The following is a 24,598-nucleotide window of genomic DNA, read 5'->3' on the forward strand; positions in this document are numbered from 1 at the left end:
TCTACAGTTACCTCTGTAGTACTTATTTTCTTGTGGTTGTATCGTATTTGCTTTTTTAACATCTTCTCCACAAAGCTATTGTTGAAGACCATATAAAGAATTCTGTCACTGTTCTGTCCACTGTTTACACCAGTGAGGGGGTGTCAATATCTCACCTGAAATATCTCTTACCTGAATGCCTGTCAAGGGAGAAAATGGGCTCCTTTGTTCTTTCCACACTTCTGCGTGCTTTAAGTGGATATACCAAGATGAGGTATCGCTATTCAGGAAATCCCCTGTACTCTCTCGTGATGAGCTTAGTGCAAAGAAACAAGCCAGCTAGCTGCTGCTGCTGGAGCCCGGGCAGAAATAAGGCACGTCTGAACACGGTGCTCTGTTCAGAGAGCAGGCAGCGGAGCCACTCGCTGTCAGCAGTTTAAGAATTAGTGCTGCATGGATGCAGTGCTAGAAATGATCCAGGGAGCTCAGCCACCTTGTGGGAGCACGAAGCCATGCAAGCAACATTTGGGAAACAAAGATGGAAACGGCACAAGAGGTAGTAATAATTATAATTATGAGAAATAATTATTCAGGCGGCTAGTTCAGACTCTTTTGAGGGTTGCTGGAGGAAAGCTTTGCGGCTTGCCACCTGCCTCCCAAAAGTTCCCGTTGTCTCCCAGCCTCTGCTTGCAGCTGCCTTCGAACCTGCATACTTCACCTGAGGGATTCCCCCCACCTTCACCACTCAGGACTCCCAAAAGGGGACTCTGAGCCAGGTAAGGCCTGTTAAAACACACCGAATGAACACAGACCAAAAGTGCCACGGAGCTGTTCGGTTCGGGTTTACTGTGCCTCCCTGAGCAGGCTGAGCGGTGGCAGGGTGAATGGGAAATAAACAGGTGGCCAGAGTGCCCTGGGTGCCCGGCAAGGAGGCGGTGAAAGGCAGGTAAAGGGCCAGGCAACCTGCTTCAAGCCGATCCCACTCGGCTCTCCTCAGGCAGCATGAGTGGGGCCTTTGAGGCCGATGGGGCCTTTGGGGCCATTGGGGCTGTTGTGAAGATGGCGCTCAGCTGGTGCTTTGAGAGGTGCCCTCTCAGTTCACCATGCATAGCTCTACGCCGGGCAGTTTCTCCACAGTGTGGGGCTTACCTGTGCTTCGCTCTTCAACATTGTTTCTGGTGTTGATTAGCTTAGAGATCACTGCGCTGTACCTAAAATGTATAAAAGCGTGTCTTCTCCCCTGCCCACCTCTTCAAGACTACAAATCACTTCAGAATCGCTAGCACAGCCAGTAGTCAAGTAATGTGAATTCCAGAACGAAGTTAGCATACAGTAATGTTTCAATGCATTATTATGAATTCTTGTATTTCTCCATATAAGTTCTTCATTTCTGTTGCTATGAAGACTAAGGCAACGTAGCATCATGTAAATGATGTGACAGTATGAAGGCAGTTCAATTTTTCTATCTTCACTAAACTTTAAAATGACTTGAACTTTTCAATGACTTGGTATTTCTATTGGTAGCACATACATTTGTCTTTTTGGCCTTGTTAAGTTTCATTTCTGTTAGCCTTTGAGCTATATATATATATGTATATATTTATAAAATATTATGTAAAAATCAGTCTTTTCCCTGTCTTGCATTTGCAACTACTAGGGCATATGATGCCTTGAGGTATTCTTCTAAACCCTTTCAGCACTGTTTTCTTAAACAGCTGTTCCAGGATTGTAGAATTCTGGCTTTGTTTTTGTTTTGTAATGGTAGCATTAAAAATACAGCTTATTAGAATAGAAGCATTTAAGCCCAGAAGATTCATATTTATGGTTACGTGAAAAATTTTCTGCTTTAAACCAACTCAAAAAGTTGTAATCTGTTTACTTTGGTTTGACTAAAGAAAACATCAGAAATCACCAAAAGCATGTAAAACAATGTGATATTCTTATTTTCTTTTGCCTTTACTTCAGCATTGCTATAGCTTAGAAATAAAGTGATGACTAGATAGAAAACTACTCCAGTGACCCTGAGGAGAGCAACACATTTGAGCACAACACGGTCTCAGCTGAAAATAAATTTACAGTTAGGCATTGCTTCTTTCACAGCGAAACAGATTCAACATTAATTTTGTTGTTGTTGTTTGCTTTTACGTGTCCATCCCTTTCTACTTACTGTATTTATTAGGTAATGTGATCATAACAATTTTGGTTTATGATGGTGTTTAAGTTCCATAACAATTTGAGAGGTAAGCAATAGGGAAGGGGAGTTGGAGACTAGATGAAAGATGTGCTTGAATTTAAATGTGAATAGACTAGATGGTAAATTAAAGGAAGAAACAAGGAAATTCCAGACAACCAGACTGTGGGGAAATTGGTTCCTTCACTAAGTGGTCTGACTGAAAAAGGAAATGAAATTCCAAGTGTTGTATTGGTCTTTCTCTAAAAACATTCACTGGAAAATAAAATTGAACTACTGAAGAGTATTGGTAGTCAATATAAGAGTATATATATTGCAGCGAGGAAATTTTACATCTGTAGGTGTTCCTGTAGTGCTCCCTGTAGCAGAAAGCTTTATGTTTAAAAACAAACAAAAATCCCCAAACAAACTAAAACACCACAAGGAAAAAAAATTCAAAAGTGACAAAACAGACAGACAAACAAAAAAAACCAACATCCAAACAGCAGTAACAACAAAAAGACAACACCCTTCCAACTGTAACAAATGATTCTTATGGTTGACTTCCCCTATGTCCACAGAAGAAATCAGAATAGAGATAACAATGATATCATTTACATTTAAACTCAATTAATTCTCAGCTACCAGTGACCAGCAGATAGTGGCTTTATATAGCTCTAAATTTGTGAGTAGTTGTTGAAGAGCTGCCAGTCACAGCATCCTACATTCAAACCTTGTTTTGGTTACACTTGTAAGCATCTTTTTGTGTGTGTTATATGACCAAATGTTTCAATTACTAAGGAATAGTATGATGCCCAAATGAGCTTTTCAAAGTTTCAAAATGGTGTTTTTTTTTTTTTGTTTACCTGTGTGTGTGTGTGTTTCTTTCTCATACACTCCCACCCCCGGTTATGCTCCATTTCCTTCATTGACAAGCTGAGATTTAACATTTACTGTGCAAATTAAAGAAGATTTTTGACTATTGACTGTTATTTAATCTCACTTGTCCTATCAGTGGTTTACCTATTTTTTTCTTCTGTAGCAATATGATTATAATGTGGCCCCTGAAGCTGAGAGCTGTCTGATGTTTAGAAAGCTCAGTTTTGCCTTAGTCTTTTTAGAATAGTTGTCCTAAACATTTCACTTCTGTTGCTTATTTCAAGTTATAGATTCTGCTATAGCTAAAAAATATCTTTGTAGCTTAATGAACTGACAAGAGAACCATTCCTGAAGAAATAAGAATTATATATTTGTTTTGCCACATAGATGTCTCTGAAAGAGAAAAGTGGATTTGTGTGTTGAGAACAAAGGTAGAGACCTTCCCAAGATACGCAGATTTTTACTACTATATTTTACACATATATTTATTCTTAAATAATAACAAAACATAGAGCTTGTAATCTAGTTTAGTGACATTTTTCTGTGTGTTTGGTAGATGGATGTTTTTGTTGACTATTGTTGTGTTTACTGAGCTAGAAACATAAGTTTGAAGACTTTGCAAGTCTAGTATGATGTCTGGTTCCTTAATCCATGTGTAAGAGAACAAGAGACCGGCAGGCACTATGGCTGCGGTGTGCCATGTTCTTCTGTCAGAACCCAACCATGCATTATGACCTTGTTGTTTAAGCTAAGCCTGGAGGCAAAGCTGACCCGTGTGGAAGGCTACAGAATTTGGCATGATATATCCTCTTGGTTGTTATAAAATCTCAAATAAAGATAGGATGGATAATACAACTCATTTAGGAAACAAATGGGCAGCTGGACTAAGTATTCATGCTCTTTTTTATAGATGTTAGAAATGTGAAAGATAGGAAAGGCTTGGTTTCAAAGAGAGAAAACATTATCAGAAATTGATGGAAATTAAACAATCAGCTGGACACGGTCAGTATACAAATTCTCTAGAACAACAGGACATTTGGTGTTAATTGCAGTTTGTAAAACAAATCAAATTCCCAAACCCAAATAAACTCCTCCTTCCTGAGTCCCCTTAAAGTCAAATCATACAATTAAGTTAATTTTAACAATAGCTCTTATAAACTGCACTGAAATTACACACCTCAGGAGCAAAAATATGGTGCTAGACTGATAAAGGTGGTGAAGACGTGAAGGAAGATCAGGAAGGCTGTGATGACAAAACCAGAATTATGGGGAAGGTTTTGGTTAATCTTCTATATTCTAGGCTGAGATCTCATCAGGCCTGGCAGTGTGCTGAGTGGCACAGAACTCTAAATAAAGTAAACAACAGATTTATGGACTGCAAAAGAGAGCTCATTTTGACCTGAGCAGCATGCTTCAGAAAATTACTACTGCCTAGCTATTCTGAGAGTGTCCATGAAATACTTAAATCTAGCACTGAAAGAACAGAAGGAACAAGAAGTTAATGGTTATTGTACTTAATTTCAAAAAGGGGAATTATATAGAGCGATAAATCTTTTTGAAAAAGGAATAGAAAGGCTTAGCCAAATGGGGGAAATGGTACAAGTTAGCACTGAGTTTTTCAACAAAATTTATGCTGGAGTTATAGGGCAAATGCCTGTCACTTACCAGCTGGATTCTAGAATAATTAAAACAAAGCAGTGTATATAAAAATAAACAACAAAAACAGATAAAGCAATTTACTGAGAGTAAGATGAAACCCCCTCACTCACAAATTTAATATAAAAACAAAACAGACCAGGTGAAAATTAATATGAGTTTTCAAAGAAACAATAACTAATAATTCCTGTACAAATCCATCACGGGTAGGAAGTCTGTCAGAAAATTTACAGGGCGAACACATCCTTTTACAGGTGTGAAAGGATTATCCAAAGAAAACAGACATAGAAGAAAAGCTGAAAACTGAATCTTGTCCTTATTGGTTGGAGAGGGACATGAGGAGGTTCCCATGGTACAGTCTCTCTCTGAATGTGTTTCGGAGAATCTTATTTCAAATTGTAATGCTGGAAGAAGAAATAGAGAAGATGAGTAACCACGTGTCTCCCAAGCAATATGGTGTTCACCAAGGAGTTTTAACCAAGCTCATGTATGAAATCACTAACTATGGTGTACAAACTATTGCTTACAATTTCATTAGCACTCAAAGAACAGCTGGTGGCAAACGTGACACCCACTTTTGAGGAGGTTTAACAGAAGCACCGGGAACTCTAGGGGTAATATGTCTGGCTTCGGTATGAATTTGGTATGTAATAAAGGATAGAGCTGTAGGCATATGGATAAGAATGATAAAATGGGAAAGACTGTGCAAATTGCAAAGGATGTCTTACAGCCCTACAAGGGGCATTTGAAAGGGCCAGTAAACATGCAATATTTTGATTGGATTGACATATTTTCCAAGAGTGTACAGGAAGACTTTAAGCAGTGTCACTCACCAAATGAGTATTTTTTCTTTTAAATTGAACTTCCACTTTTCAAGGTTTTATAATTGTTAACAAACAGAAAACAAGGTGAGAAATAATTACTGGCTTTCCTATGTAAAGGAATCTCATGGGAATTTGCTCTAGGGTCTGTACCATCTAATATCTCTGTAAGTGATTTTGAAGAGAGGGATGAGCAAAGTGCTAAAGTTTGCTCATTTACTAATTTATTCAAGGTAGTAAAAATGAAATAGTTATAGCTGTAGAAAAATTTAATGATGCTGTGTGATGGAGTGGTAAAATGGCAGATGAGATTCAGTGCGGATAAGTGTACTTGGGAAAAAACAATCTTAATTTTCCATAGTAAAACCAAAGGCACTGAGTCATGTATTACTGCGTGAGAGAGATCTTCAAATTACAACATTTCATTGTACGCAAATGTCTGCTCTAAGCACAATAGCAGACAGTAGAAAATAAAAGCCACTAGACTATTAGGAATTATTAGAAAAGGAATAGAGAACAAACCATAAAACCTTATTGTGCCCTTGCAGAAATGACACAGTTTGCCTGCAGCTTGATTGTTACCTGAAGTTTGGGTTATCCAGCTTCCGAAAGTGTGTTATAAAACTAAAATACATGCAGAGAAGGTCAACAAGGATGATCATAGATATGAAAAGACATTTTCTTGAGGAGTCATTAGAGCTATTGGGATTCTTCAGCCTGGAAAAGTTATGTCTATGTAGTGCTGAGCTTCACAAGAAAGATGAACGAGAAGTGACTGCTGATCAATTCCTGCCCCCAGTCCTCTCAATGCACAAACTGGGGTATCCAATGGGATGTTCATAACAAAAGGATACATAATTATGTGATCAACGATTAGGCTAATTGGTAGAAGCAGGAATCCAGAACAGCTCTTAAATGTGCTTCACTAGGGGTTCCTTTAGCTGCTGCCTGATAGAGTATAGCAGTCAGTATTAAGAGAAATATTGCTGCATGCTTATTCTTCTGCAGTGACCAACAGCACATCAGCCAGGGAGACGGTAACACGTGGTAAGGTGGACTTCTGGTTTGATCCAGTGTTGCCATTCTTATGTTTTTATGTGATGGGAACAAAATGTGGCAGCAACTGCAGACAAGTGTTTGTATGCCTTCCTATACAGCTGCAGCAGCCACAGCAGCAGTTGCATGAGGTCTCACAGCTGGAGGGAGGCAATGCTGTTAACCTGCTGCCACAGGGGCTGCTGGTGTTTAGCTAGGAAGCACAAAGCAGGGATCAGATGGGGGAAAAAAATCAGAATTGGACGCGTATCTTGTGATACCTGTGGAAAGAGATGTACTTCAAGTTCTCCCCATTCCTTTGTCCTCGCATTGCAAAATGCTGCAGTTGCAGCCCTGTGCTCTGGGGAATGCAGAAGGATGATCTTCCTAATGCTTTCTTGGGTACTTCTAGGCATCACGGAAAATTTTTGGCTCTTCTCCCGTTAGCAAAGATAATTAAATGTGTGGAAACAGTGCCTCTCACTATGGGAAGCTGAGCAGGGATGCTGTTTGCCTGAGGCAGTACTTATTACTCCAGAAAAGAGTGATGCTTGTAACTTGAAATGGAATCCATATTTAAATGTATGATTAAGTTCATATGCCAAGAAGAAAAAATGTAAATTCAGCTTTTTAGACTTCAATATGTTAGGTAAACCTTATAGAACAAGAGCATAGCATGTCTCTGAAGTGGTATCAATGCCAACAGTTATGAAATGTATAAAACGGTGAAACTACAGAAACAATTAGAACTGTCTTAAGCATGGGGCTAACTGACAATGAAAAAAATCCGTATTACAGTTGCATAATACATAATGAAGTGTACCTATTTTTAGGGCTTTTATTTTTTTCTTACTGCACAATCATTTAAGACAGGCTGACTGCTGTATACATCCCCAGGTGGGAAAAGGTGATAATGCTGTTGCATTCAGTTTTGTACTAGAATGATGATATGACAGTCATAGGACAGAGTATCATAAAGTGTCTTCACTGCTCTTCCTCATTTATCATCTTTTTCCTGAATCTTCCTCCAGCTTAGATTACAATAGAAAGAGATTAAATTACTCATCAAGTAGTGGCATTACATACGAGAACCTTTGCTCTGCTTTTAGACCTGATATTTTGAAGTTAGTGATATAAATGTGTAATCCTTTTAACTTTGGCACTTCTATTTGATTATTGTGGATCATTGTGGATAACCCATATTTTATGAGAGGATAGCAGTGAGAAGAATATGCTACAAAAATTGACATATAACTGGCTTTGTAGAATGACTCTTTTTTCATGTTTCAGCTGAGATGCATGTTATGTACTTCTATCTACTTTTGTGCTACACAGTTTTCAGTCACACCTGCCATAATACTGCATAAATAATATTTTATGATGTGAGATAATGTTGATCAAAAATAAGCTATATCTGAAAATTTACACCAATTAAAGATGAATTTTCTGCATGCTTTTAAAATAAATATCTTGAAAGGTTGACAGTCACAGTAGCAGCACTAATGATGAAATTGTTTGGAATTTCTCCATGGTTTTCCTCCTGATTCATATCTTAGGTCCCATTTACAAGAGGAAGTTAAATACTTCAGTCTTGTTTCCTACTTAATTTTCTTGGCAGATGATGACATATTTCTGACGTACAATAGGCTACTCCCTTTGTTTTAAGAATTACCATGGAGCTGCTTTATAAAACAGTATAAATTCTCCAGAATATATATATATATAAATGCTGTAGGTTCTTAGTTATTTATGAAAATACAGTCTATTGGTTCTAGTTTGAGATACTGAAGTACAGAGGCTTTTGTATTAAGATTGTCCTGCTATATGTTCTCTTAGAATTAAAAAACAAAACAAAAAAACAACCTGTTCCCACTCTGTTGCTGGCTGTATATAGGGTATTTCTGGAGAAATTTCAGTTTCATATAGAACCTGTATCATTCCATGGGAGAGAATTTCAGGGATTTCAGTTTGCTTTCCAAATAATTTAGGAATATGCATCAAAAATAAATCCTTCCTACATTAAAATCATCTTTAGTGAATGAAAGTAAAATACTGAAATCGGAAATCACAGCAACAGAGCTGTCTGTACAACAGACTTATTCCTCTGTAAATGTATGTTGCTTTTGCAGTCCTTAATTAGACAGTCACCTTTTTGATAAAGCATTCCATTGAGATAGAATGTACATGCTAAATTTATTTGCAAATAGAGATAAGAATTGCAAATTCATTTCTTTGTTAATTGAGTCTGTGGGACTGGACCTCCATGATCATGTGAATTGCATATAGCAGTTGAAGCTGTTGAGTTAGCCATCCATTTTATTAGAACATCAGAAGTGAGAAGTAATTAAACCACAAAATTGCTGCTTTCCCTCTTCACTTTTTCACCTGAGATTAAATATAAAAGGAAAACATTAAGGCTCAAACACAAGATTTCAGGTATTTGGGGGATCACGCCTGCGGGGAGACCTTATAGTGGTCTTCCAGTAGCTAAAGGGGGCTTCCAGGAAAGCTGGGGAGGGACTCTGTCAGGGAGTGGAGTGATAGAACAAGGGGGAATGGTTTTAAACTAAAAGAGGGTAGGCTTAGATTAGATATTAGGAAGAAATTCTTTACTTTGAGGGTGGTGAGGCACTGGAACAGGTTGCCCAGAGAAGCTGTGTCTGCCCCATCCCTGGAGGTGTTCATGGCCAGGTTGGATGGGGCTTCGGGCAACATGGTCTAGTAGAAGGTGTTTCTACTCATGGCAGGGGTGTTGGAATTAGGTGGTCTTTGAGGTCTTTTCCAACCCAAACCGTTCTATGGTTCCATGATTCTATGATTCTATGATAATGCAGTACATGTCCTGAGTACTACCCTAAAAATACATCTTTGTAACTCTTTTTTTTTTTTTAATTTGCAAATATTCCTGATAGATTTCCCACTTTCTGGCAATTTTTTTTTTCTTAACTGCAGGTCACAAAAACTTTTAAAGGAAAGAGATTTTCCCCCTTTACTCCTTTCCTGAAGAAGGGAATAATAGCATATAACTATATGTATGTATCTGTATTATACATATAAAACAGAACTTCTGTTTTAATGTCACAGGTGAACTTTTGCAGAAAACACTTAAGTTCTAGTATTTTATCTAAAATTTCCATATGTGAGACCTGTTGAATGACAGACATACCTGAATTCTTTGAATCAATTTTCTCATAATTTTGTTATCTTAGAAAAGTAAGGACTCAAAAAATAATTAGTTTTGCTAGCTCTACTGTGTTTTCAAATCTTAGTAGGTTGTGGTTTTATCTGTAGTTCTCCAAAGTGTCAGACATTACAGTAAAATCTGGCAACTTTAATAAGAAAAATAGGAGTTCCAAATCTAAAGCATCAGTAAAGCAATCTACATACTGAGTAGTTATTGCTGATAGTTTTTTGGCTGCAACATTCAATTTCCTGATTATAAAGTTTATGTCCTCAACGATCTTGATTTGTTTTGTCTTTATTAGAGAGTATCATTGTAGGTCAGGATAGTGGTGTATTCTTGGTTTTTATTTTTTTCAAAAAGACACTCGAGATTTAACTGAGTGACTCCTGCTTCTGGTATAGTTGGCAGATGTAGGTCACACTGTGGCAAAAAATGCTAACTTCAAAGTGTGTAGATTGCCACTTCATCTTAACTCTGAAGTCTTTGTATTGTTTGCAGTTTTAATTCTAGCTCAACTTCCTGCTTTATTCAAATAACTGAGCTTTTACAAATTTTCAGGCAGTTAAATCACTTTTAGAGCTGAAAGGCCATTAGTCTGGTATCAACTCAACATTACAAAACATTTTTTTTATTTTTTTTTATTATGAGATGATATATACAGATTAGCAGTTCTACTTTAAAACCAGTCTGAAATGTGATGGATTCAAATTTTGTAAATCATGGGTTATAACTCTTCTGTTCTGCAATGCGATGTAACTTTTTATATTCTTGTAATAAACGATGTTTATTACAATGTTCTTTAATGTTTCTGTTGTATCTCCTCAAACAAATTGTAAATTAAAGGTGTCTTTTCTTTGAATATTGTCCTCCTTGAAATAGCTAATGTTCATTGTTCCTTATTACAGATGATTCTGAAGTAGAAACTTCAGCTATTTATAGCATTTATGACAAAGGAGATGCTTCAGCAATTCTAATTGCATAGAGTGAATTATAGTTCATAATTAACCAAAACAAAAGAGAATAATTAATCACTTCTTTTTGGTTACTCTTTCCCTGTAATATTTTTCCAAGACATACAGCAGGGGGCAGAAGAGTCGTTTAGTTGATCCAGTTTGCAACCATTCCTAATGCGAGCACTTCAGTATTCAGTATTTTTGTTAGGAATCACATTTTTGTGAACGCTGTTGCACCAATCTAAGGCATCCTGTTTTCTAAACACTGAATAAGCGAAATGAGCAGTTCTTAAGTAATCATGTGTGAATCCGTGTAGTTATCTGTAATTATTGTATTTATACAAATGGAGATTAAATGGTATACTGACAAGGTGTTTGATTGGGAATGTCTGAATTTCAATCTGAAGTAAGTTTCCAATTTCTAGATTTGGAATATTTTAGGTAGTATTTTAGCTTTGTTTTAGGAAGGGAGAGACAAGATGTCAAGAAAAACATGGTAGAATGTGCAACTGAAGGTTTTATTTAAAATTTGTATTTCTCATGTAACTTATTCAGAAACACTGTTTGAATTCTGTATTAACTGGGTGATGTAAAAAGATGGCTTTTCAAGATAAATTTGAATGGTTGTGTTTTAAAGAATGCTGACCATGTCATCCCTGTTAAAATCTAACAACTGTAATATTATATTCCATGCTCTGGTGTGTATGAATGCACAAGAACTTCAGAACGCTTGCATTGCGAGTTCTGTATGGATGCAAATTCCTTTGTAAATACCAACTATTACTGTTATGGCATAAATATTGCCAGATATTGATACAAAGGAGCTTAAAGAAACTGTGTAAGAGGAGCAGGCACCTTTCGTCAGCTCTGGTGTTCTGGAGGCTGAGATAGGTCTTTCACCATGACAGCTTTCACTTTGTTTGTTTGACTGATGGTATTTTAAAAAGGTTGGCCACTTCTGAGGTAGTTATTCTGCATAAATGGTTGGGCCACAAAATCATAAAGCTTTTCAAGGGCTTGTATGTTGATTTGCCTACTATATTTATATCTTGAATTTGTTGGAAATATGTGACTTTCTGAGGACAAAAAGGAGCTTTGTTTCTGTCTGTTAAGGGAGATAATGAACACTTTCATGGAGAAAGAGGCATCTTTCAAAAGTGTAATTATTAGTTTCTGTTTAAAGAAGTGACCCAGATCAAAATGTTTGTTTGGCTCAGTACATTTCTAAGTCATGTCCTTAGATCATCGTAGCAGTTGTTACCATATCTCTAACCACTATTAATAGATTATTAAATTGTCATCATATCGCCCTGTTTGGTTTTGGTTTGTGTGTGCGCCTTTTCCTGTGTAGCTCTTCTTGGTTTCTGCTTATAGTTTTTCTTATTTTTATTTGTTTTGGCTTCTCAAGGTTCATTGCCCTGTTTTAGTCAGGTTTTAGACGTAGATGCAGCATAGAAACACTGGTCCTAGTTTCAGATCACACTTTCCAAGTGATCATTACTAAGGGTTAGAGGGGAAAATATTATAGTGATTCTTTGGAGGCTTCTTTTTCCATATGTTGAACTTTTTGTCCTGTATCAGTTGTTTCTAATAAACATATCAAACAAAGTAGTACTTTCTGATTCCGTTATGATACCATGCCTGAGTATTGTCGCCCTTCTATATCCCTTAGAATGGGACAGTTTTTTATTTGTCCCAAGGACTTGTTTGCAAGGTTAAACTTCACAGGAGAAATCCTGCTGCAGATGTACATTTCTCTTAATACTTATTACAGGATCGATAGCATCTGTTAATACTTTGCATGTGGATATGTAAGCAATAACAGCTCCCAAGTATGAGGATTGCACACCAACAATATAAAGCATTACGATCCTCAGGAGCGAAAGGGCTTTCAAATACAGTGAAAGCAATTCTGTCATCTCTCTCTCTCTCTTTTTTTTTTTTTTTTGATAGTGCCTTCTCATTAGAAACACATTTTTGTTTAATATAAAATTACTTAAAATACAGTACATAAACTTTAATAATTTAATGAGTTTTCACAGTTAAAAAATAATAGCACAACATGAAACAACATGGAAAACAAATACAATAAGTAAGTTCTTTAGCAGATAATACACTATTTTGAGTAGTCTTTTAGCAATTGCAGCAGCTCCTACAGCATCATCTTTTCCCTAGAGAAGTGACAGAGTATATGTAGTAATTGTTTGAACTGAATCTTTATTTATATTTACATAATCACTACATCTAGGTCAGAGCTCCTTCACTGATCCTTCAAACCTGATCCATTTGTCTGAGGTGCTTCAAGTTGCTGCTTTTTTTCTTATTATAGGCACATACTTTGGATAATTTGAATTCCCAAAGCACAGTTTGACTGTCAAACAAATGTAGGTCTCAGTCCAACAGAGCAGTTAAGATTGTATTTAACTATTAACGTGTAACTGTTGCATTTGTCTGCAGTAGGACTGCTTGCAAATTTTGAACTAACTAGATACTGAAGTATTTTAGCGGATTGGTGCCTACATGTAGTGCCGAAGGAAGAGCAACAGATTTGCACTGTGGTACCAAAGTAGACCCTCTGATACACATATAGGTCTGCAACATCTTCGATCAAAAAAAACTCCATGTATTTTATAATGCAAGTATTTTAGCTATTTAAACATATGCACTGTAAATGTCACAGAGTTAGTTTAAAAAAAAAAATCTTTTAATTTTCAGTTGCTTTGATAGATTAACAGTTGCTTTAGAAATATGTAAGGGCTGGTGTTTCAGGCTGGGACCTAGGGAGCTCTGCAGATTTAGGCTTGCTTGCCTGTAAAGTGTGGCTTGGAGGGAGAGCTGGAGCAGGTGGCATAAAGTGAGAAAAGTGTTTGAACAGAGCAGTGGTAGGAAGAGGTCCGTGCTGAGAGGAGCTCCCTTTGTTTAAATGTCATAACCCCCAGTGGTGTAATTGTGTTATGGAGTTTGTGATATTTTTTTTGCTAGGAAAAATGAAAAATATTAAAATGAGGTTATTTTTTGAAGAGTTTTGTATTTAAAGAATTTTTAAAGATCAAGCCATTGATAATTATGCGACACATTAGTGAGGTGGCTGCAAGGCTTCATAAGCACTGTGGGTACATGATACATCTTCAGGCAACTGGATCTCAGGGCTAAATCAAGCTTTTTCATCAATGCACATAAAGTTTGAGGTAGTATTTCAGAATGTGAAAAATATGTCCTTTTAAAGCAGCATGTGTAATCAGCCTAAATCTGCTTTACAGCATTGCGTATTCAAACCAAGAGTACTGCTGGTGGCTGACACTGATCTATTAGCTAATGTTGGTAACACGCTGGGAACTACCTGTGTGCTGTAACACTGGAAGGCAGTCCATTAGTGCCTGAATTAATGCACTCAGGGACTTTTAATTCTTCACAGAATCTATTTCCATATTTAATTACGGGAAAGTCATAGAAAAAAGTTACAAAGCACCTTCTTCATCCATTTCATTGTCAACGGGAGTGGCGATTAGTAATTCTTCTTCAAGTTATATTGCAGTGTTCACTTAAAATAATGCAGCTCCTTGCTGAGTTTGCTCCAATTAAGCCATATTTTATTTGCTAATGACTTACCGAGTTGACAATGACCTTGAAGTTGGTATTGTCAACACTTCTTGGTATAAAGAGCTAGGTGATTTAGAGTTATTAAGAGTGCATCAATTTATTCTTCACTCTTTGTCAGTGTTTTTGAAAAGCTTTTTAATTCCATTAAAGATAGGATACTTTACCTGAATAATGTACAGGTTAGTAAGTTAAGTAACAGTCAATTTATATTATCTTTACTGCAGATTTTAAATATGGGTGTATGTATGACGGCATTTTTATTATTTTTGAGTTTGAAAAAGTGTACTAAATTGGGTCGTCTTTTAAAATTGAGTTGCTTTAATCACTACAAATGCAATTTATTACTGTCACATTTCTCTTGGGTGTAAGCTACTTATATAAATACATTTATAAATATTTAGACATTGAATTTCAGTATCTCAAGTTATACTCTATCATTGTCTAGTTTATTTCACCATATGTGTAAAAGAAGATGCTAGTATAATTGAACAAAGTAAGATGTTGATTTTTCATGAATGCTTCTTTAAGACAAAGATGAATAATAAAATTACATTTAGACAGCTTAAAAATATTTAGAATATACTGGAACATTTAGAAGTCATAGTTTAATAATAATGCAAAACACCTTCGTATGTAATTTACAGTGGGCTAGTTTGAACATTTTAGGCAACCAAAATAATATCTGGGATAAATGACCGCAGGAATGAGCTCTGTTATGTCATTAAAAATGTTTCTGTATTTCTCTGTTAGTTGTTATAACATTTCACCTTTTGAAAGTTGATGTTGCATGTCTTTTTAATCAAGAGGCATACATAATCACACTTTCAATTCATGCACATTATCTGCAGGGAGCTGCCATTAGTTCCTTTTTCCTCACATTTTTATATTAAATTGTACCTGACTTCAAGGGTAAAAAAGAACCTTAGTGATTTTAGAAATAAGTAAATATCTACTTAAAAATACTTATCTACTACTTAAAAATATTTTAAGCTTAATGTTCTGATTTATGCATTCATAGTTCACTTGTTCTGATTATTGTTCCATATGCTGATAGTACTGCCAACTACAGGCCATTACAAAAAAAAAAAAAATGAAATCAAACCTCCATCTTTCCTCTATCAGATCTTTAAGAATCTACTCCCTTTGTTTTGCCTTCAAGAATTGAGTTAATATGCCATAAAAATTGACTTTAATGGAGTCATCATGATGTGCATATACCATAACTGAGAAACCATATGATCTAATTACTGTAATCTATTTTTCTTAACCCTAAATCTCTGTTCTCAGTCTCCGTATCATGTCTAATAAAATATTAAACAGGTTCTGGGCTATGCAGTTTCTCTCTAGGCACCTTGAGATTGAGGTGCCTTGGATACTTTTGATTATGTTGAATAGTAGTGGGCAAAATTACTCAATAGTGGACCACTGTAGACCACTGTAGTGCACCACACACAGACATTAGCAATAGTCAGTAGCACAAAAAGATTTCAGTTCAAGAAGGTACTTAATCACGTGAATAAATCTAGGTATATAAATACTTTAATCTCTTTATACAAAAAAAAAATCTTTTAAAATTGGTTTTCAAGTTTTCCGTAAAGTTGTGCTGAGCATTCTTCCATAAGTGTTAGAATATGGCTAGAAATGCCAATCACATGATTGGATAATGTAGTTCTGTGGTAAAGTTTTCTCTCATATTAATTTTGTTTGGAAATACATGTTCATTTCTATTAGCAAGTGATTAGAATTAAAGATTTTTATTTTAAAAGCAGAGACCACATCTAACATTTTGTTCAGGATTTCAGTTTTTCATCAGAAAATCCTTAATCTTGAGTTCAGTCAGCAGTGGTATTTGAAGTTGCTCATAATTTTGCAATTTGTTTCATTCCTGTAAGGCTCACTGTTTTGTAAGAATGGTACCTCTCAAAAAAAAACTTCACCCATGTAAAATAGGATATAATGTTTGTCATTTTCTTTTTAATTGTTTTTAATTTGGATTTGCAAAGTATGGATCACTTCTAATAGCATACTATTAGTTTGTTTCTGTGATAAAGTGTATGATTCTGTGAGGTATAAAATGTTTAATATATGTTTCTGAATATACTATTCTTGCTCTGTGACAAGTTCATTTGTCAAGTGTTGCCCTCAGAAAAGAGAAGGAAAAGTGTACATCAAGTTTGCTGTTAGTAATTTAATCTCACTCCTTTAGACCCACAAGCTGACTTTTTTTTTTTTTTTTTTTCCAGCTGTCATCCCTCTGGATGGGATTCAATTTGGAGTTCACTTTACAGTTTTAGCTGCCAAAGAGAATAAGTCTGACTGATGTGAGGCTGCTATCTGCTCAACATGTTCCCGGATCACAGAGGATATGCTGGAGATCAGGGCCATCCACCTCACAGAGACCTCCACTGGTGTGGTTTGAACATACTTTTCCTGCCGTGAGAAGGTTCTGTTCCATTAATATATCATGCTATTCCTTTCTTAGTATAATAAAATGTAGATAATTCTGCAAAAATAATTGTATAAAATTTCAGTCTGCTTATCCTTAATATAGACTTCAAAGTAAATCAGATTTCTATAGGATCCAATATATTACTATTTAAAACAACTTCAAGAATTTAATTCTGTACATATCTGGACAATAATGCTTGTTCTATCATGCACTAGAACAGTAGTAAATAATGCCATACAGAAGCCACTTGATGGTGCTGTCACCCTTTTACTCAGAAATTTCAGTTTAGCTCTCATCTTTCCTTTGCAATAATGGTATGTTAAGGTGCTTTAAATGTTGGAGGCAGAAATGTACAAGCAAGGAAAATATTTTTGTTTTCCTTTCTACTTTTCATTACATTTTATTTTCTGTCATTCTTTTTTCTTTCCAGTAAAGGCTAACATAGGTATAGCTGATACATATTTATAAAGAAGGAATAAAATACAAGGAAGACACTAACTGATATTTTTCATGATTCTGAGGTTACATGTGCAAAATCAAAATGAAGGAAAAATAGATCTTTCTTTTTTTTCTTTTTTTCTTCTTTTTTTTTTTTTTTCCCGAGATGGGACTGATGTCGATGCTAAAATTATTGAATTAATTGTAAAAATATTCAGGATTAACCTGGATTTGTATTATATTAATGGTGTTAGAGCCTCATTTTCAAAATACTGTAAAGACAGTGCTCTCTAAGCAGAAGCTGAATGGAGGAACAGTTTATTCCTAGCTTGTGATTCTGAGAGTAATGATATATTGATCACAGAGAGAACGTATTTTTCAGAGATCATGTAAAAATTGCTGTGAATTGTGTTGATTGGGTTTAGAATTAGTGATTGAAATCTTAGATATCTAACATATTTGCTGAACTGGTTGCTTTTCTGCTTTTTGAATCTCTAAATACATTCAGTCTACAGGCCACGTTACTTCCATTCTTGTGTGGTGTTTATTTAGCATAGTTTTGATTCTGTGAGCAAGTAATAACTGAACCGGGAGAGTAAGTTTGCATAGATGAGATAATATACAACTGGTCAAGAAGTAGAATTCTACATAATGTCTGTGGAATGTTTTGTGGATCTTTCATTGTACTATCCCAGTAAAAGCAGATTCTACAAAGAAACATGCATACCCCAGGTAATTCTTTATCATCAGACTCTGATTTTTCACTGTTTCTTTTTATCAAAAAAGTATTTTTATGTTTTGTGTGAAGGTTCACACTGGATTTAACTTTCTGGATTTAAGTGCTCCACCTATTGAATTTGATACTAAATGCTGTAAGATCTGCTACAAACTCCAATAGTTTATAGTTAGTGTTTTTACACGGTTTTAACTAATGCAGAATGACCTTTAATAGCCTAGACTGAATTTCATATAGAGTTGAGTATGAAGCTGAAAAGTTGGTAATGAAGTGAAACTAAACATGTATACAACCCATTGAGAGTCAAAAAAGATGTGTTATATCCAGTTTAGTTTTTTCTTTCAGTCATTTACAACTCATGATTACTATATTAATGTACTGACATTGGAAACCAGCAATTCAGGCCCCAACTTTGGTTAAAAATAAAAAGCAAACAAACAACCAGAAAGGGGTGTGACATAAGTATGTAATAGAAGAAAACGACACATACATGAACATAAAATTTCAAAATTTTTGACACATATCATGTTAAATAGAACTGTTGGTTCTGGTCTAACTTTCATAAGATCTGGAATAGGACATAACTGTATGTGCATTTGACAGCCATGAAAATGAACATGTGGATGTGTGCAGGAAGTGTAATTGGACAGATAAGTGGTCCATTGAGCAGGGTCATAGTGTTGAGGACTGTAGCTGCTTGTTGTGGACTATGATAACCTACATTTTGTTATATTTGCCATTTTTATGCATTCTGTTCCGTATTATTAGTTTGAAGTTAAGTTGTTAATCAGTACTTTCTTATGGCAGTTTTCAGTGCATCTCTTGGAGACAGGTCTGTGCTCTGCTTGATGTGTCCTTTGTCTTAAGAAGCAGCTTTGAAACTAAAATGAAAAATCTAACTCTAATAAACGAAAAAGCATCTAAAAAGATTTCTAGAATGAAATATCTTCTCTGGAATCACAAGCTGCCTACCTGCTGGACTGCAGTGGAGTTGTAAATCCTCAAAGCTCTGCTAGCAGATAACTGAGGCTGTTGTTTTCTAACTTCAGCAACTTACCCATCACAATATCATTAGTGAAACAAACTGATGTTAGTAGGGAATCGTTAGTTTCAGAATTGGTATCTGTAGAGAACAGTGAAACTGAGTGGGATGGAGATCATGCAACTGAGGAAATGAGGTGAAAACCTGCTTGGAGGCCTTTGCAATGTAATAAAATAAAACTACTCTGTGGTTTGTAGTGTAATTATGGTATATCTAGCATACAAAATACATGTACATAAGATTCACCACAGCATGTAAGTAATGTTTATATTTTTTTCTGGTAGCTATTATAAATTTTCACTGTGCTTTGTAAATATGGCAAAAACGTAGCCAAGAAATTGGAAAATACTCTTCCACAACTGTTCTTTTTTTTTTTTTTCCCATTTACATGAGGGTGTTACTTAATTTGCCATGAGATATAAAGGAATACATTTTAGAAGAATAATGGGAAAACACTGATTTTAAACCTCATGCCCATCTGGGCAATATAATGTGACTCATTAAGTAAAAATATGCCAGGATATTTTATTTTGTTTTCTAGCTGTTGATTTCCAAATCATTGTTTGTTCTCTAGAATTAGTTTGTTATGGCGTTAAGATTTATATGAATTATGCTTTTATATATATGTATGTATGTATGTATGCTTTTAACCTTTCTCTTTGCAGCAGTTAGGATTCTTTGCTATTCCTGAGCTCATATACTTCACTAAGACTTTCCTTTCACATATGCAGACATTTTTGCTTGTTTCACTGGAAACTTAATCCTTGCAGTTATTAATTTTGCTGTGGTTTCAGAGCAATGAACACATTTTTACAGGTTTATTTTACTGAAAGTCAATTTACTTTATACTTGATGGCTTGTAAAAAATATAATCGACTTTGGGTAACGTGCTTGAGCTTTTGACTGTTCATCCAGGCTGGTCTCTTGCCACACTTGATAGCCTTTTCACACATTAGAACGTACTTTGAAGAGAGTGTTGTTGAATATCAACCAGCTCAGCTCTCCTGAGCCCCTTGGCTTTTCAAAGCCATGCCCCATGGGAACAGTCAAGTAGATCCCTGAGCAAGTCGAATCTAGGAGGGGCACTCTGACAGCCGTGTTACTAATGGAAAAGGATAAATTCGTTGGAGATATGAAGGTCCAAGAGATGGTTGAATTTAAGATCCTGAGAGGTGTGCAAAACAAACAGTAAAATTAGCCCTTAATTAACTAAATCTTAATTTATCCCCTTCTCTTAACTTCCAAAAGATGTGTTGTCAAAAAGGATGTAAGGAAGTGTTTTTTCTAGCTGAGCTTATAGCCTTGAGCTTAAGAAGAAAAGCATCTCATTTTGGTCCCTTAATGGATATTTAGATACTATTTTTCTCATTCTGTTGGCCTCTCCCAAAATGTTCATAAGAACCAATGATGATTTAGGTCTCATCTGCCAAGGCAGTCACTCAGGACAGGGCAAACAGGATTTCTGGATTCCAACACCAGCTTAGCTTGAGTCACTGCTGCACTTGCCCAGTTGACCTGTCATTGGTTCTGTGGTGTCTTCCTACAACATGTAACTCAGATTAGAGATTAGTTTCTCCCAAGATTAAATCTCTTCGAGGCACACACCTGATATCCCCATCCTTTTGCATCACCCATCCTTTGGTGAATACAATCACACAAATGGGTTTGTTTTTCCCCAAGGTAGGAGCAACCCACACTGCCCTCCCCAGCCACTTTCCTGGGCTTCCCATATGCACTGTGAGGACTTTATCTCCTCCCACAGTGTATAGGGGCTTTATTTCAGCAGGACCAGTATGGTTGTCAGATCCTCTGCTGTTAACTAGCCATGTGGCTTCTGCTAAATTTGCATCCCAGTTTTTCCATGCCCCAGCACCCAATGCCCATAGCATACTCTTTAACAATCCATTATACCTTTCCACCTTTCCAGAGGCTTGTGGCTGATAGAGGATGTGATACACCGAGTCAATGCTGTGCCTCTTGGCCCAGGAGGTTACAAGGTTATTTTGGAAGTGATTCCTATTTTCTGACTTATTCTCTCAGGAGTACCATAATGCCATAGAAATTGCCTTTCCAGGCCCAAGATAACGTTTTGGTCAGTGGCATGGTTTACTGAGTATGTTTCCAGCTACACGGCAGTTGCTTCTACCATGATATGTGCCTTGGAATGTTTATGGGAGTGGCCCGATATAGTGAATTTGCCAGGCCTCACCACACCAAAATCCTAGCCACCACCAGAGAGACTTTACTTGCATGGGTCACTTGATCGCAGCACGGGTTTCACACTCATGGGTGATGTGTGATAGCCTCAGTGGTCAGATCCATCTCTTGATCATGAGCTCATCAGTGTGTGCCACCTCTCCCCAGATGTCCTGATGTTTTATGAGCCCATCGAGCTGCTCACCCTTATGTTACCAGTCCAGGTCCACCTGAACCACTTCCATTTTTGAAGCCCACCTACTCATTATTCTGATATTCTTCAGTAGCATGATTCTTGGGCTTGTGGGCATCTACATGCCATAGTTTTCCATCAGTGTTTTCCACTTGGGTATTGATGTCTTATCACAATGCAGCAGCCCAGATGGGTTTACCTCTGCACTGCTAGTTGCTCTGCTTCCATCGCTGTAGCCACCCCCCCCAAAACTGACTCACCCCACACACAAACTGACTCAACCCACCTTCCCCTTCTGTGATGTCCTCAACTTGTCATGTAGGACTTCATGCAGCAGCTTTCCACTTTCAGTGGTTTCCTACAACATGACAGAATCCATCAGCGAACAAAACATAATGCTTTCCATCTTCTGATAATTCATTATATGGTGGTGCCTTTTGGGAATAAGTTATCTCCTCAGGTGATACTGCAAAATTTCTGCCTTCTGGCCAGTCCACGATCTCTTCCAGGATTCCTGGGTGGTTTGGTTTCCCCATTCAAGCTTATTCCATAATTGTTACCCACTTACTTCATGTACCGTCAGTTGCATGATGTGTAGAGTGGATTCTCCATTTGAACATCCAATGTAGCAGAGGTAGTCATCGTACCAATAGGAGCTGTACTTCTGTACTAACTTCTGAAGTGGCCCAAACACCCTTATATGCTGGTAGTATCTCTTTTTCAGTTGGGGTGTAGTGGGCTTCTGATCCTCGATATCCCCTGCTCCAGAACCCCAGAGGTTGATCTCAAGTTTCTCCTGGGGTTCTCTACCAGATGCTCCAGGTGAGGCCATTCTCTGCAGGTGCAGTGTAAAGCACATTTTGCACAGCTGGCCCCTGGAAGGGCCCAAGGGCTACTGCACAAGCTACTTCCTGTTTAATTTGTTCAAAGGCCTGTTGTTGCTCTGGACCCCACTCAAAATAGCTCCTCTTTTGAGTCACTTGATACAGAGGGCTCACAAGCTGACTGTAGCCTGGAACATGCATTCTCCAGAATCACACAAGGCCTAGAAATGCTTGTGTTTCTTTCTTGTTTCTTTCTTGTTAGTTGGTGGGGGTGTAGTTGTTATTTTATTGATCCTATCCATAGGGATGTGGTTACGTCTATCCTTCCATTTTACTTCCAAGAACTGAATCTCTTATGCGGGTCCTTTCACCTTGCTTTGCTTTATAGCAAAACCAGCTTTCGAAAGAACTTGGATTATTCTCTTCCCTTTCTCAAATACTTCCCCTGCTGTGTTGCCCCACACAATGATGTCGTCAATGCACTGCCAGTGTTTAGGAGCTCCATCTTGTTCCAGTGCAGTCTGTATCAGTCCATGGCAAATGGTAAGGCTGTGTTTCCACCCCTGGGGCAGTCGATTCCAGGTGTACTGGATGCTCCTCCAAGTGAAACTAAACTGTGGCCTGCATGCCACAGTCCTTCCTGTTTGTGTGATGGCCCTGCCTTAGAGCAGCCCGCCCCTTACGGTTTTCCCTTCCAGAGCTCTTAGGAGGAGCTTATTCCCTTACTAAATGAGCTGACTTCTGCTTCCATTGCTTTGTCTTGACTATGGGAGCAAATAATGCCATTGACAGTTGGCCCTTTGGTCTAACTACTGTGTCTGTTACTTGGTCATAAGATTCAGAGAGTTTCTTCTCCCCCCGAGGGTGCTGAATAATGTTAACTGTCATTGGATAGGTGCAGGCCAGGCCCCAGCACAGTGCAGTGAGCACTCTCTGGCATTGCCAGGGTCAGGATATACGTCTTTCAAACATTCTGTCAGGTTTTTAGGATTCTGCACTTGTTCATGGGTGAAGTCCAAAACCGTTGGAGGAGACAGTGACAGGTACCTCCCACTCACCTTGCTACCCACCACCACGCTGCCTTGGGGCCCATTCCTGGGTGGTATTCTGTGGTGTCAGGTGGGCAGCTGAGCTCCACCACAACCGCTCTCTCACTTCCCTCCTCAAAGGTAAAGGGGGAGAAAACACGATGAAAAGGGCTGAAAGGTTGAGATAAGGGCAGGGAGATCGCTCATCAATTATCGTGACAGGCAAAACAGACTCAGAGAAAGGAGATCAGTAAAAGTTTTTGCCTATTACTGATAAGCTAGAGAAGTAAGAAACAAGGAAAGAAAACAAGAACATCTTCCCCCTATCCACCTTAGCCCATCTCCTTCCCTTAGCGGCGCAGGGGAATGGGGGAATGGAGGATGAGGCCACTCTATAGCACTGAGCCTGTGTGGGCTTCCCGTAGGCCGCAGCTCTTCAAGAACTGCTCCCACACGGCTCCGTACCACGGGGTCCATCCCCCAGGAGCAAACTGCTCCAGCACGGGTCCCCCACGGGCGGCAGCTCCCCCCAGACCCCTGCTCCTGCGTGGGCTCCTCTCCACGGGCTGCAGCTCCGGCCCGGGGCCTGCTCCTGCGGGGGCTCTCCATGGGCCGCAGCCTCCTCCAGGCCACATCCACCTGCTCCACCGGGGGCTCCTCCACGGGCTGCAGCGTGGAGATCTGCTCCGTGTGGGACCCATGGGCTGCAGGGGGACAGCCTGCTCCACCGGGGGCCTCTCCACAGGCCGCAGGGGAACTGCTGCTGCCTGCCTGGAGCACCTCCTGCCCTCCTGCTGCACTCACCTTGGGGGCTGCAGGACTGCTTCTCATTCCTCACTCTCCCAGCTGCTGTTCCGCAGCAGATCTTTTCCCCCTTTCTTAAATATGCTCTTCCAGAGAGCATTGCTTATAGGCTTGGTTCTGGCCAGCAGCAGGTCCCTTTGGAGCCAGTTGAAAGTGGACCTTGTCTGACATGGGGCAGCTTCTGGATTCTTCTGATGGAGGCCACAGCTGCAGCCCCCTGATACCAAAACCTTGCCACGTAAATCCACTGCCCTTAGGAAAACCAAGAAACACATTCTGGAGACTATCAATACGAGTATGTTGGTTACACAAGGACATTCAAAATACTCAAAAGCTATTGTAATTAGTGTTTAGGGGAAGGAGGAAGAGGTACCATTCCTGATATCCTCCACCAATTGACTTCCAGAGGAGAAAAAGAGGGAATGTAGTTGTTAATATTCTTCATGAGGTGGTTCCCGAAGTACAGAGATGATAACAACGCCCAAATATCAGATTAGGGTAAAGGCCAGTGCTTCACAGCACAGCAATCTGGAAAAAAAAAATATCACAAACAAATAAACAAAAAAACCACAGCCATTAACAAGCTCTCAGATGTGATATATAGCAAAAGA

General features: G+C 38.0%; 1 protein-coding gene across 4 annotated transcripts in view; it reads left to right on the forward strand.

Annotated features, from left to right (window-relative positions):
* Positions 1-24,598, forward strand: part of LOC308193890 (uncharacterized protein) — a 430,978-nt gene that overhangs the window by 21,897 nt on the left and 384,483 nt on the right. For all 4 annotated transcript variants that reach the window (XR_013950031.1, XR_013950032.1, XR_013950033.1 and 1 more), the window contains exon 3: positions 16,521-16,720. The gene's annotated coding sequence lies outside the window, so the exon portion shown is untranslated. The remainder of the gene's footprint in view (positions 1-16,520; positions 16,721-24,598) is intronic.

Source organism: Anser brachyrhynchus, assembly GCF_964034855.1.
Source record: "Anser brachyrhynchus genome assembly, chromosome: 4".
Classification (NCBI taxonomy): domain Eukaryota; kingdom Metazoa; phylum Chordata; class Aves; order Anseriformes; family Anatidae; genus Anser; species Anser brachyrhynchus.